This window comes from Aquarana catesbeiana, linkage group LG01 (assembly GCF_042186555.1).
Source record: "Aquarana catesbeiana isolate 2022-GZ linkage group LG01, ASM4218655v1, whole genome shotgun sequence".
Taxonomy (NCBI): domain Eukaryota; kingdom Metazoa; phylum Chordata; class Amphibia; order Anura; family Ranidae; genus Aquarana; species Aquarana catesbeiana.
Window position 1 is genome coordinate 210,288,278 of NC_133324.1, and position 12,005 is coordinate 210,300,282.

Here is a 12,005-nt window from a genome sequence, read left to right on the forward strand (position 1 = left end):
AGAAGTACTGGGAGTATTTTTTGTGTGTACAAGATGGTGCGTTGAAGTTTGAAAAATGCGTCTCTTGCACGCATAGTATGTCTGCATGTTGGGAGCATGCTTCTTTCCAAAGAAGATTTCTCTTAAAGGGACAATTAAGCCCTTTGGCATTTATAGATGTGACCTTGAGTGTCATAATTGTAGGCATTAGAGGTTGGTTTGCAGGAATTGAGTGCGACTATAATCTTGTATACAGCTGGCTGCTATAAACGTTTGACTAAGTGTGCACGGCACACTATAAAGTGGTGGGAGGTGGATACTAATAAATCGCCCAAGCAGGATATTTTTGAGCTGGGGACTAGTAGCCCAAAGGTAGCATTAGGTTTTATCCACCTTGTTTGGTTGGCGTTGAGCAGGAGAATTTGGAGATGCATCCTGGTTGTGTGGCCGGTGGGACGTCGCAGGGATGGATAGTAGGCCCCAGTTAGTTAGTTTCTTATATCCATCTTTAGGCGATAGAATTGGGACTGTTTTTTGCTGGTATGTGACCAGAAGCTTGGTAGGGTATCCCCAGCGATAGATGATTTTATGCTCCTGTAGAATTGAAGTGACCGGGGTGTATGCTCTACATAGTTCCATAGTAGCTGGTGACAGATCCACAAAGAGGGCTATTTTAGAGTAGGGGGCAGGTAAGGGTCTGAGATTCCTTGCCGTGTAAAGGATTTGTTCCTTTATGTGGAAAAAATGGATTCTGGCTAAGACATCTCTGGGAATCTCCGCTGGCAGGTGGTCTGGTTTTGCGATTCTGTGTGCATGATCGATGAGTAGTTCATGAGGAGAGAGATTAGGAAGCAGGGTGATAAAGAGCTGCTGTAGGTATTTTTTGAGCATATTGGGTGGCACTGACTCGGTGATCCCTCTGAATTTTATATTATTTCTTCTGGACCTGTCCTTGAGGTCTGCCAGTTTCAGTTTAATTTTTTGGATCTCATCCTTGTGATGATCGTGTGCATCGAGAAGCTCATTATGAGCTTTACTCATTTCAGATATATGTTCCTCAGTGGTGTCAGCTCTGTCTTCCAGACAGTCAAGCCTGTCATGTGCCTGTGATAAAGATTGCTGCAGCTCCCTGTGTAAATCTTTTTGTAGAGTGAGTAGCATTGACTTTAACATGCTTTCTGACACTGGGTTGTCAGTTACAGGGATATTTGCTAAGGAGGATGGGGTTGTGGAGCTGAGAGAGGTGGATTCTGAGGAGTTCCCATGGTGATTTTTGGCCTGGGGGGTTTTGGTAGGTGAGTTGCAGGGAGAAGAGGTGAGTCTCTTACCTCTGTCCTGCTGTGCATCAGTTGGATCTGATGCTAGAGGAGGGAGACTATCCATATCTTCTGTGTCCCTCGGTCCTGTTAGCACTGCATCTTGTTGTTGTGTGACTGAGCGCTGCTCGTATCTTGCTTGTATCTCTGTTCCATGAGGCCGAAATATTCAGTCAGGCGGCGGGGTTGTGGCGGCGGATTACGCCTCCCTGACATGCTGGTTCGTGTCCCGCTGTTCTCCCTCACTACTCGGGGAGAGGGGAGAAGCTTGTAGCTGTGTGTTGCTGAATATCCCAGCTATGGAGCGGAGCTCGTGATTCAAGCTTCCTAGCCACGCCCCTTGATCTAATATTTCACAGCAGGGCCCATTCCAGCTCCCACCAAGAGTAACTGTGAGGAATTACAGTGTTGTGGCAACACCACCACCACCAAAGGCCCAATTTTTATGCCCCTGTTCAACAGGTGCATGTAATTACAATTCTTGATCTAATATTTCACAGCAGGGCCCATTTCTGCACCCACCAAGAGTAAATGTGAGGACTTACATTGTTGTGGCACCAGCACCACCAACACCAAAGGCCCAATTTTTCTGACCCTGTTCAACAGGGGCATTTAATTACAATTCTTGATCTAATATTTCACAGCAGAGCCCGTTCCTGCGCCCACCAAGAATAACTGTGAGGGCTTACAGTGTTGTGGCAACACCAACACCTAGGGCCCCAATTTCTGCAGAGTATATAGGGCAGGCCTCTACTTTCAAACATCCAACTTACAAATGACTCCTACTTGCAAACGGAAGGAGACAACAGGAAGTGAGATGAAACCTACCCCTAGGAAGGGAAATTCTCTCCTGTAAGAGTTAATATGGGAAAAACGTGTCTCCTTTTCACTGATGCTTTATCACCAATCCTTGTTTCGCTAAAAACCCCAAATTGTCAAAAAACATTTGTCATTGGGACAGAAAGTAAGGTGAAATCTTCTGAAGAGGTGCACAGACAGCAAAACAAATGTCACAGGGGTGATAACACTTCCCTATGTTTTCCAAAAAGCTTAAAAATAGATTTTTTGGCTGGAGCTACACTTAAAAATTGTACCAGTTCAAAATTACAAACAGATTCTACTTAACAACAAACCTACAGTCCCTGTCTTGTTTGCACTGCCTGTATACTGCTGTTCAGAGGGCCTGGGGCCCCACGCCTTTCCTTTTTTTAATTTGGGTGCGGGGTTCCCCTTATTATCCATACAAGACCCAAAGGGCCTGGTAATGGACTGGGGGGTACCCATGCTGTTTGTCTCACTGATTTTCATCCATATTACCGGGACCAGACATTACATTAAAGCCGTAAGCAGTTTTAAATGACTTTTATTCCTTTAAAAATGTAATTTTGTGCAGGGACTGTTCTAAGCACGGGAAAAATGTGCCACTTTACAGGCATACTATAGACACCCCCCAGGTATGATATATAAAGGAATATTTCACTTTTTTTGTTCACTTTAAGCATCATTAAAATCATTGTTCCCGAAAAAACAGCAATTTTTAAAACTTTATTTGGCATTGATACATGTCCCCTGGGGCAGGACCCAGGTCCCCAAACCCTTTTTAGGACAATACCATGCAAATTAGCCTTTAAAATTAGCACTTTTGATTTCGAACATTCGAGTCCCATAGACTTCAATGGGGTTCTAATGGTCGTGCAAATTTTCGGTCCGTTCGCAGGTTCTGGTGCAAACCGAACCGGGGGGTGTTCAGCTCATCCCTACCCCCAACCAAAGCTTCACTCTAGACTAAACCGTCCAACAGGTACCTTACAATATACTCAATCCTATACCCACAGTTAATCCAGAGGAAGGCAAAAAAAAAAACAGCAAAGCACTATCCAATTTCTTCCTGATTCCCAAAAAGGCAATCGGATATTCCCAGGATCTGTCAGAAACCATGAATCAGACTGGGAGAGAAGTGCAGTTAAAATCACACTTGTTTACTAATAATAATAGTAAAAGGTAAACAGAACAATGTAGTCAAATCATAGCCAGAGATCGGTAACCGGGATGGATAGTCAGACAAGCCAGGATGTCAGAGAGCCAGAGATCAGCATACTTCAGGACAGGCCAGGAAATCAGGAAACCGGAGAATCAACATAGTAGAACAACAAGCAGGATCAGGAATCAGAAGAGATGTCAGCCAAGCAAATCTTCAACAGGTACACAGGAGAGAGTCTCTGGATGTGTTGACCAAGGTGAAGGCAGAGATGGACTGAACCTATATAGCTTAAGTAACCAGCAGGACTTATAAACAGGAGATCATCATCAGGTGAGTCACTGTGGAAAAGATTGGAGCTGGCAATTAACTGACAGCTGAGCAGCCTGCTTTGAGAAGGAAGAGCTGAGCCCAGCCCTGGCAGGATCAACTTTACAAACTGTATAAATGTTAGTATTCAGTTATATTATGTACATTTAGGAAATAAGCCAAGCCTTTTTTAACCAATTGCTGACTGGCTCATGCTGATATACATTGGCAAAGTGGCACGGGTGCACAAAACAACATACCTATGTCGCTGCGCCATCCACGGCTAGCGGGCGCGCGTCCGCCGCATTCCGTGGGAGCGATCCCGAGGGCCTCGCGGACTCGATGTCGGCTGGTGGCCCATGATCGTGGCACAGAGAGGCAGAACGGGGAGATGCCTATGTAAACAAGGCATTTCCCTGTTCTGCCTAGCAACATGACAGAGATCTACTGCTCCCAGTGATCGGGAGCAGTAATCTCTGTTATGTTCTAGAGACCCATCCCCCCACAGTTACAACATGCTGAGTGAACCCAGGTAACCCCTTGATCGCCTACTAGTGTTTAACCCCTTCCCTGCCAGTGACATTTACACAGTAATCAGTGCATTTTTATAGCACTGTATAAATGCCAATGGTCCCAAAATAGTGTCAAAAGTGTCTGATCTGTCTGCCGCACTGTCACAGTCATGATAAAAATTGCAGATCGCCGCAATTTTTTGCTATTTTTTTACAAAAAATGTGTAGAAAAATACATATTGGCCTAAACTGTGGAAGAAATGTGTTTACTTATATATTTTTGGGGGATATTTATTATAGCAAAAAGTAAAAAATATTGCATTTTTTTTCAAAATTGTCGCTTGTAGCGTAAAAAATAAAAACCACAGAGGTGATCAAATACCACCAAAAGAAAGCTCTATTTGTGGGGAAAAAAGGATGTCAATTTTGTTTGGATACAACGTCACACAACAGCGCAATTTCCAGTTAAAGCGACACAGTGCCGTATCAAAAAAAAGGCTTGTTCAGAAAGGGGGTAAATCCTTCCAGGGCTGAAGTGGTTAAAGCAATCTATTAAGCTGGACAGAACCAGCTCTTGAGGCTGTCTATTCCACATTTTCAAAGCTCTTGCTGTAAAGAAACATTTCTGTATTTGGAGATTAAATCTATTTCCCTCCAGATGTAAAGAGTGCCCCCTTGACCCCTGTGATGACCTTAAGGTGAATAACTCAACACCAAGTTCACCAAACAAACTTCTCCTTTTTTAAGGTAGTGCAGATATTAATATATTGGTATTGGATATTGATTTTTAGCTACTGGAACTTTAAACTTTGTTTATTAAAGCCAAAGTAACATATTTTCTTTATGACCTACCTTTCCTGCTACTAATGCTTAGCTTTCCTGTGCTCCCCCACTTACCTTTTAGCCCTCACAGCCCAAGTAAAAAGCACTGCTTAAGCTATTTAACAGTCTGTATTTGAACTCCATAGAGTTTCTTCAACTACCATCTGACAGTGCTTGAGCCCAGTGATTGGCTGCTCATGCTCCATGTTTTGCATAGTGTAAGTTAGGAGAAAAGGTCACATGGTTCCCTGTACTCAGAAATATTGATTATTTACAAGTGCCCCAGCAGACAAATGGGGTGGTAGGGAAGGTATAATTAGTCAAAGAGGTGGGTCATAAAGATATATTGTTACTTTGCCCATTCAGGGCAAAGTAATAGGTTATTATTACGAGTAAGTAGACACACATTTTACTTTTATTAAACAAAACTGAACTATTTTAATAGCCTGAAATAGATTTGGTACTGCTGTGCGGGTTAGAGTGAAATAAATAATTATAGGTCCCTCCTTTACATTAACTCTATACTAATGAGCTGTAAATGCAACTAGATTGTTGCATATTGATAATTTTATGGGCACATACAGTTCTGTGGCGTGTTAACTTTGGTATCGATTTACCTGATACAACCTCATCTTTTATTTTGTACAGAAACCCAGGGTATTAAATTGTGTTTGTGTGATCTAAAATTCATTTTACTGTATTTATTCCTGAAAATATTGATTTGATAAACAGTTGCTCAAATAGTGTGCAGCAAAAATATTGCAACTGCCATCTTTTTATTCTACAGCACCTCTGGTTTTACAAAATATATAGTTGGTTGACAATTATCCAGGGGTATTCCTTGTATCGGAGGGACAGGGAGGGTAGAAGAGGGGGGACGAGTGTGCTTATTTATCAAGAGTGATTTACGGGTTGAAGAGAGGGATAACATTGCAAATGGGGTAAGGGGGAGGTGGAATCCATGTGGGTGGAACTTTAAAGGGAAGAAGCAAGTGGGAAATGAATAGTGTGGGTATGTTACAGGCCCCCTAACCTGAAGGAGGAGGAAGAGTTAGAAATGGCAGCTAGCAGGGCAATGTCATCATAATGGGGGACTTCAACTTTCCAGATATTGACTGGACAGAAGGAACAGCTAACTCATTAAAGACCCATAATTTCCTAAATGTCTTACAGGACTACTTCAGGTCCCAACTGGTGGATGCCCCCTGACTAGAAAGAATGCATTACTGGATCTATTAATTGCAAATAACTCAGATCTGGTTGAAGATCTGGAAATATGGGACAACTTTGAAACCAGCAATCACAGGATAATTACATTCAGCATACATCATAGGGAAAGGAGGCACGGGGGAAGTACAAGAACATAAATTTCAAATGAGCCAACTATTCTTAACTGCTCTCAATTCTACAAGATATTAAATGGGACCAAATCCTATAAACGCTGAAGAAAAATGGGAGTGCTTTAAGAACATAATAAATATTAGGTATAATATATTATCCAATGAATCCCGTTGGGCAATAAATATAGAAGAGCTAAGGTTAAATCTGAGTGGCTAAACCATAAAATAAAACGTTATATTAAAGAGAAAAAAATGGCCTTTAAAAAATGTAAAGCAGAGGAGTCATTCTCAACATTCCAACACTACAAGGAATGCAATAATAAATGTAATAAAGCAGACACTGTGAAGGAGAGTAAAAAAATAAATGTTTTAAATATATTAACAGTAAAAAGTGAGGTCAGAACATATTGGCCACATAAAGGATGATATAGGGAAGTTTGTTATAAATCACAAGGAGAAGGCAACTGTACTAACTGCTTTCCTTACCTCCTTTTTACACAGGAAAAGAAGGGGCATAACAACCATGACTGTATTGTTAGTAGAACATCACAAGATATACCCTTGTGGCTAACAGAAGCCGATGTCCAAAAAAGACTAGAAAAGCTTAACACAAATAAATCACCAGGACTGGATAGCTTACAACCGAGAGTCCTCAAACAACTCAGTCAGGTTACAGCCAAGCCATTATTTTTAATTTTTATGGACAGCATACTGACAAGAATGGCACCAACTGATTGGCAAAAAGCTCATGTGGTACCAATATTCAAAAAAGGGCAGAGATATACTGTATTCCTGGAAACTGTATGCCTGTCAGTCTAACACAGATAGTACGTAAACTATTGGAAGAGAGGATAGGGGACTATATCCAAGAATTAGCAGATGGGAATAGTATCATTAGTAGTAATCAGCATGGGTTTACAAAAGGTCATTCTTGCCAAACCAACTTGTTAACATTCTATGTGCCATCTAGATAAAGGTAGACCTGTGGATGTGGTGTATCTTGATTTTGCAAAATAATTTGATACAGTCCCTCTTAATTTACAAACTGAGGTCTGTAGGCATGGCCCATAGGTCTTGGATAGAAAATTTGTCACAGGGGCACGTCCAAAGGGTGGTGATAAATAACGTGTAAGTCAAATATAAGCGGCGTGCGCAACGCCACTTATATTTGACTTATCCATCTAGAGTGTATGTGTGAACACATTAGGTGTTGCAGCAACCATTCTGATTATTTCACTATTGTTGTAAAGGTATTGTAACATTATAACTAGCTATATCAGGTAGCACAGGGGTTAACATGAGAATTTTTTGGGATAAATAACATGTACTTAGACTGATCTGGAGTGGTAAGTGGGCTACCCCAAGGCTCTGTCCTGGGACCAATTCTGTTTAACTTGTTTATAAATGATATATAGGTTGGTGTAAATAGCTTGATCTCAGTGTTCGCTTACAATATAAAAATAAGCAGGGCAATAACTTCACAGCAGGATATAAAAACTTTACAAGAAGGTCGGAATGAAATAATGGGGTGGACAACTACATGGCAAATGAGGTTTAATTTTAATTTAAAAGTAATGCACTTGGGGGATAAGAATATGAATGTAAGTTACTCGCTAGGGGGAGAACCACTGGGGGAATCCAGTATGAAGAAAGATCTGAGAGTTCTAGTAGAAGACAGACTGAGCAATAGCATGCAATGTCAAGCTGCAGTAAGAAAAGCAAGCAGACTATTAGCATGCATTAAAAATATAAAGCGATAATCAATCCTGCCACTTTATAAAACTCTGATTCGCCACATCTAGAGTATACAATCCAGTTCTGGTCACTGATCATCTGGAAGGATGTGCTGGAGAACTGGAGAGAGTCCAGAGAAGGGCAACAAAATTAATAAGGGGACTGAAGGACCACAGTTATGAGAAACAACTACAAGCAAGAAACTTATTGTCCCTGAAAAAGAGATGCTTGAGAGGAGATATAATATCTTTATACAAATATCTTAATGGTGATCCCAGCATAGGAAGAAAACTATTTAGTTTTCAGGAGTGCAAGAGGACATGGGGCCATTCAATGAAATTGGAGGAGAATCGGTTTAACTTTAACCACTTCATCTCCAAAAGGTTTTACCCCCTTCATGACCAGGCCATTTTTTGAGCTACAGCACTGCATTACTTTAACTGACATTTGTGCGGTCGTGCAACACTGTACCCAAATAAAATGTATGTCCTTTTTTTACAACGGGGGGGGGGGCAGACAGTACAGTTACAATACATTTCAATACAGGAGGGATCAGAGGGCTCTGCTCTTTAGAGCTTACAATCTAGAAGGGAGGGTCAAGTGGAATGAAAGGTAATAGCTATGGGGGAATGATCAGATGGAGAAAATGAAAATACAGTTAGGTGTGGGTAGAATAGGCTTCTCTGAAGAGGATCGTCTAAAAGCTAATAGAGTAGGAGATAATCAGACAGATTGGGGTAAGGAATTTCATAGGATTGTAGAGGCTCTGGAAAAGTCCTGGAAGCAATCATGGGAGGAGCTGATGAGTGAACTAGAGAGCAGGAGGTCTTGAGAAGAACGAAGAGAATGATTAGGTTGGTATTTTGAGACTAGGTCAATGATGTAGCTGGGGGCAGAGTTGTGGATGGCTTTGTAAGTAGTTGTTAGTATTTTGAATCTAATTTGTTGGGTGAGCGAAAGCCAGTGGAGGGATTATTATTATTATTATTATTATACAGGATTTATATAGCGCCAACAGTTTGCGCAGCAAAGGACAGAAAGGAGTGGCAGACACAGAGTGGTTGGTAAGGTGGATGGGTCTGGCAGCAACATTCATGATGGATTGAAGGGGGGGATAGACTATGTAGAGGTGAGAGGCGAGTGATGACCAGGGAGAGAATTAAGAGTTTTGTTGTGTCATTAGTTAGAAAGGGGAATATTTTGGAGATGGTGCGGAGGTTGAGGAGGCAAGATTTGGACAGTGATTGGACGTGCGCCTTAAAGGAGAGTTCAGAGTCCCGGACTACACCTAGGACCTTGGCATGTGGGGATGGGCTTATGGTTGTGCCATCAATTTTGACAGAGAGATCAGGGGAAGGGGCACATGGGGGAAGAAATATTATAAGTTTGGTTTTGGATAGATTAAGCTTGAGAAAGTGGTGTGACATCCAGACTGATATTCCTGATAGTAAATTAGTGATACGTGAGCAGACATGGGAAATGATTATCTACATTAACACACACACACCCACACAGGTTAAACTGGTTGGACTATTGTCTTTATTGAATCTTACAAACTATGTAACAATGTAATATATAATTTGGGGGTTTTAGGTAATTACTAGAATGCAGTCAAGTGGTTGAAAAAATAATAACACACACTATAAATCCAGCATCAATCACATCATCCTGCAATGTACAGTATATCTAGCGGCAATCATAATGACCAACCTGACAATGTTTCTCCATCACCATGATGACGCACTGCTTACCAATGCTGTGCCACTGCCACTGGCATACTGGGTGACATTGTTGACCAAATACTGTAAGGTTATGACTATAATTGGTGAATGAAGTTGCAAACGATATCTGGCCAGTTTGTTTACAAACACCAGCTAGTCCGTTGGCTATCATTAAGTAGAGGTAGCGTACCATTGCTAAATGATAAATCTTTGGTTGGTTTTCAAAGAGAAGCCAGTCAGGCGTCTGCCATTTAGCAGTAGTAATGCTACTGCCACTAAATGACAGTCACTAAATGACACCTGTCAGTATCCCAGAAGACTGCAGGGGAGAGGGAGGAGAACTTACGTTTTGGGCAAAAACATGCTTGACCAGACATATGATGACCTCCCATGCAGTCCATTGGCAACAGCACTTGAAAGACCCACATCAAAGAAAAAGGTGGACTTCTCATTGCTCCTCACCAGGGATCTCCAACCCCACTATACCTCCAGTCCTCTCAAAAACCTGCACTGAGAGGAATGAAGGTATAGCAATAGGTGTCCCAGTACTTGCAGCCAATCTGCTATAAAGTACACCTCCATCTCCACCAAATTTCCCTACCCCAGTTGCTAAACCGTAAAAAGAAATTCGCTCCCAGCCATCAATATGCTCAGCGTCTGAATGCTAGCGTGGCCAAATTGCTAGCACTGCAACTGCTGCCTTTTCAGCTGGTAGACGCTGCCCCTTTCGTGAATTTGTGGAATGTGCTGTATACCTCAGTGGCAGGTTCCAAAACGCCATTTCTTTTCATGGAAGGCCATTCCAGCTCTCTACTGGCATGTGGAAGGCAATGTTTTAGCCTTGTTGGACAGGGCGGTCAGCAGTAAGGTGCATGTTACCGCTGACTCATGGTCTAGCAGGCATGGGCAGGGACGTTACCTTTCCTTCACTGCGCACTGGGTAACTCTGCTGGCAGCTGGGAAGGATGCAGGACAGGGTTCAGTATCGTTGGAGCTTGTTCTGCCACCATGCCTCCAAAATGCTAGTAGTCATTCTGCCACAGCTTTCTCCTTCACCCCCTCCTCTTCTTCCTCTATGGCCTCTTCTTCAGATTTCTCCTCTTCTCTGTAAGTGGTCAAGGGCCTACGCAAGCACTCAAAAAGATGCCATGTGGTGCTTGAGTTGGTCTGCTTAGGGGACAGGAGCCACACTGGGGCAGAGATACTGTCAGCTCTGCAGGGGCAGACTCAGAGGTGGTTGATGCCATGCCAGCTTCAGACAGGAATGGTTGTATGCGACAATGGCACCAACCTTCTCTTTGTCCTCTGACAGGGACACTTGACCCATGTCCCATGTTTGGCACACATCCTGAATTTGGTGGTGCAGCGGTTCTTGAGCAGGTACCCAGGCTTACAGGATCTCCTGAGGCAGGCCAGAAAAGTCTGTGGTCATTTCCACCAGTCGAACAATGCCAGTGCTCGGCTGGCTGACATTCAAAGGGAATGCAACCTGCCCACCAACCGCCTCATTTTGACATGCCCACCAGGTGGAACTCAACATTGGCAATGCTGCAGCGGCTGCACTCGCAGCAGAGGGCCATCAATGAGTACCTGTGTGAGTATGGCACCAGGACAGGGTCAGGGGAGCTTGGCTTTTTTTCACCATGCCAGTGGCTACTGATCAAGAAGAGAAGAAGAGGAGGATTGTGTCAGCATGGATGTAGAGAATAACACTCAGCAGCAGTCTTCAAGGGATGGTTTTCAGTCCCCAGAAACCCAAGGAGTTGTACATGGTTGGGAGGAGGTAGTCCATGACAACGTCATCCTCAGTGACCTAGAGGATTCACAATCGAACGCGTCTGCAAACTTATGCTGCATGACCTCCCTGATTCTGCAAAGCCTGCGAAAGGACCCTAAGATTCGTGGTATCAAGGAGAGGGATCATTACTTGCCGGCAACCCTTCTTGATCCACGTTACAAGTGTAAGGTTGCAGAACTCATCCTGCCTTCTCAGAGGGAGCAGAGGATGAAACAACTTCAGGAGGCCATGAAGAAAGCAATGCGTTTCTGGACCCTGGGAGGTTACAATTTCCTGGTTCTGGATAACGTGTTGCTGAGGATTCATTCAGTCAGAGGAAGAGCGGTGGAGAAGGTGGCCGGCTGACCGATGCCTTTAGACAATTTTTCAGTCCTCAGCACCAAGGTCTGATCGGTTCAAGCAACCATCGCCAGCGTCTGCATTACATGGTGCAGGAATATCTTAGGGCAAGAGCAGACTTGGAGACATTTCCAACAGACCATCCACTGGGTTACTG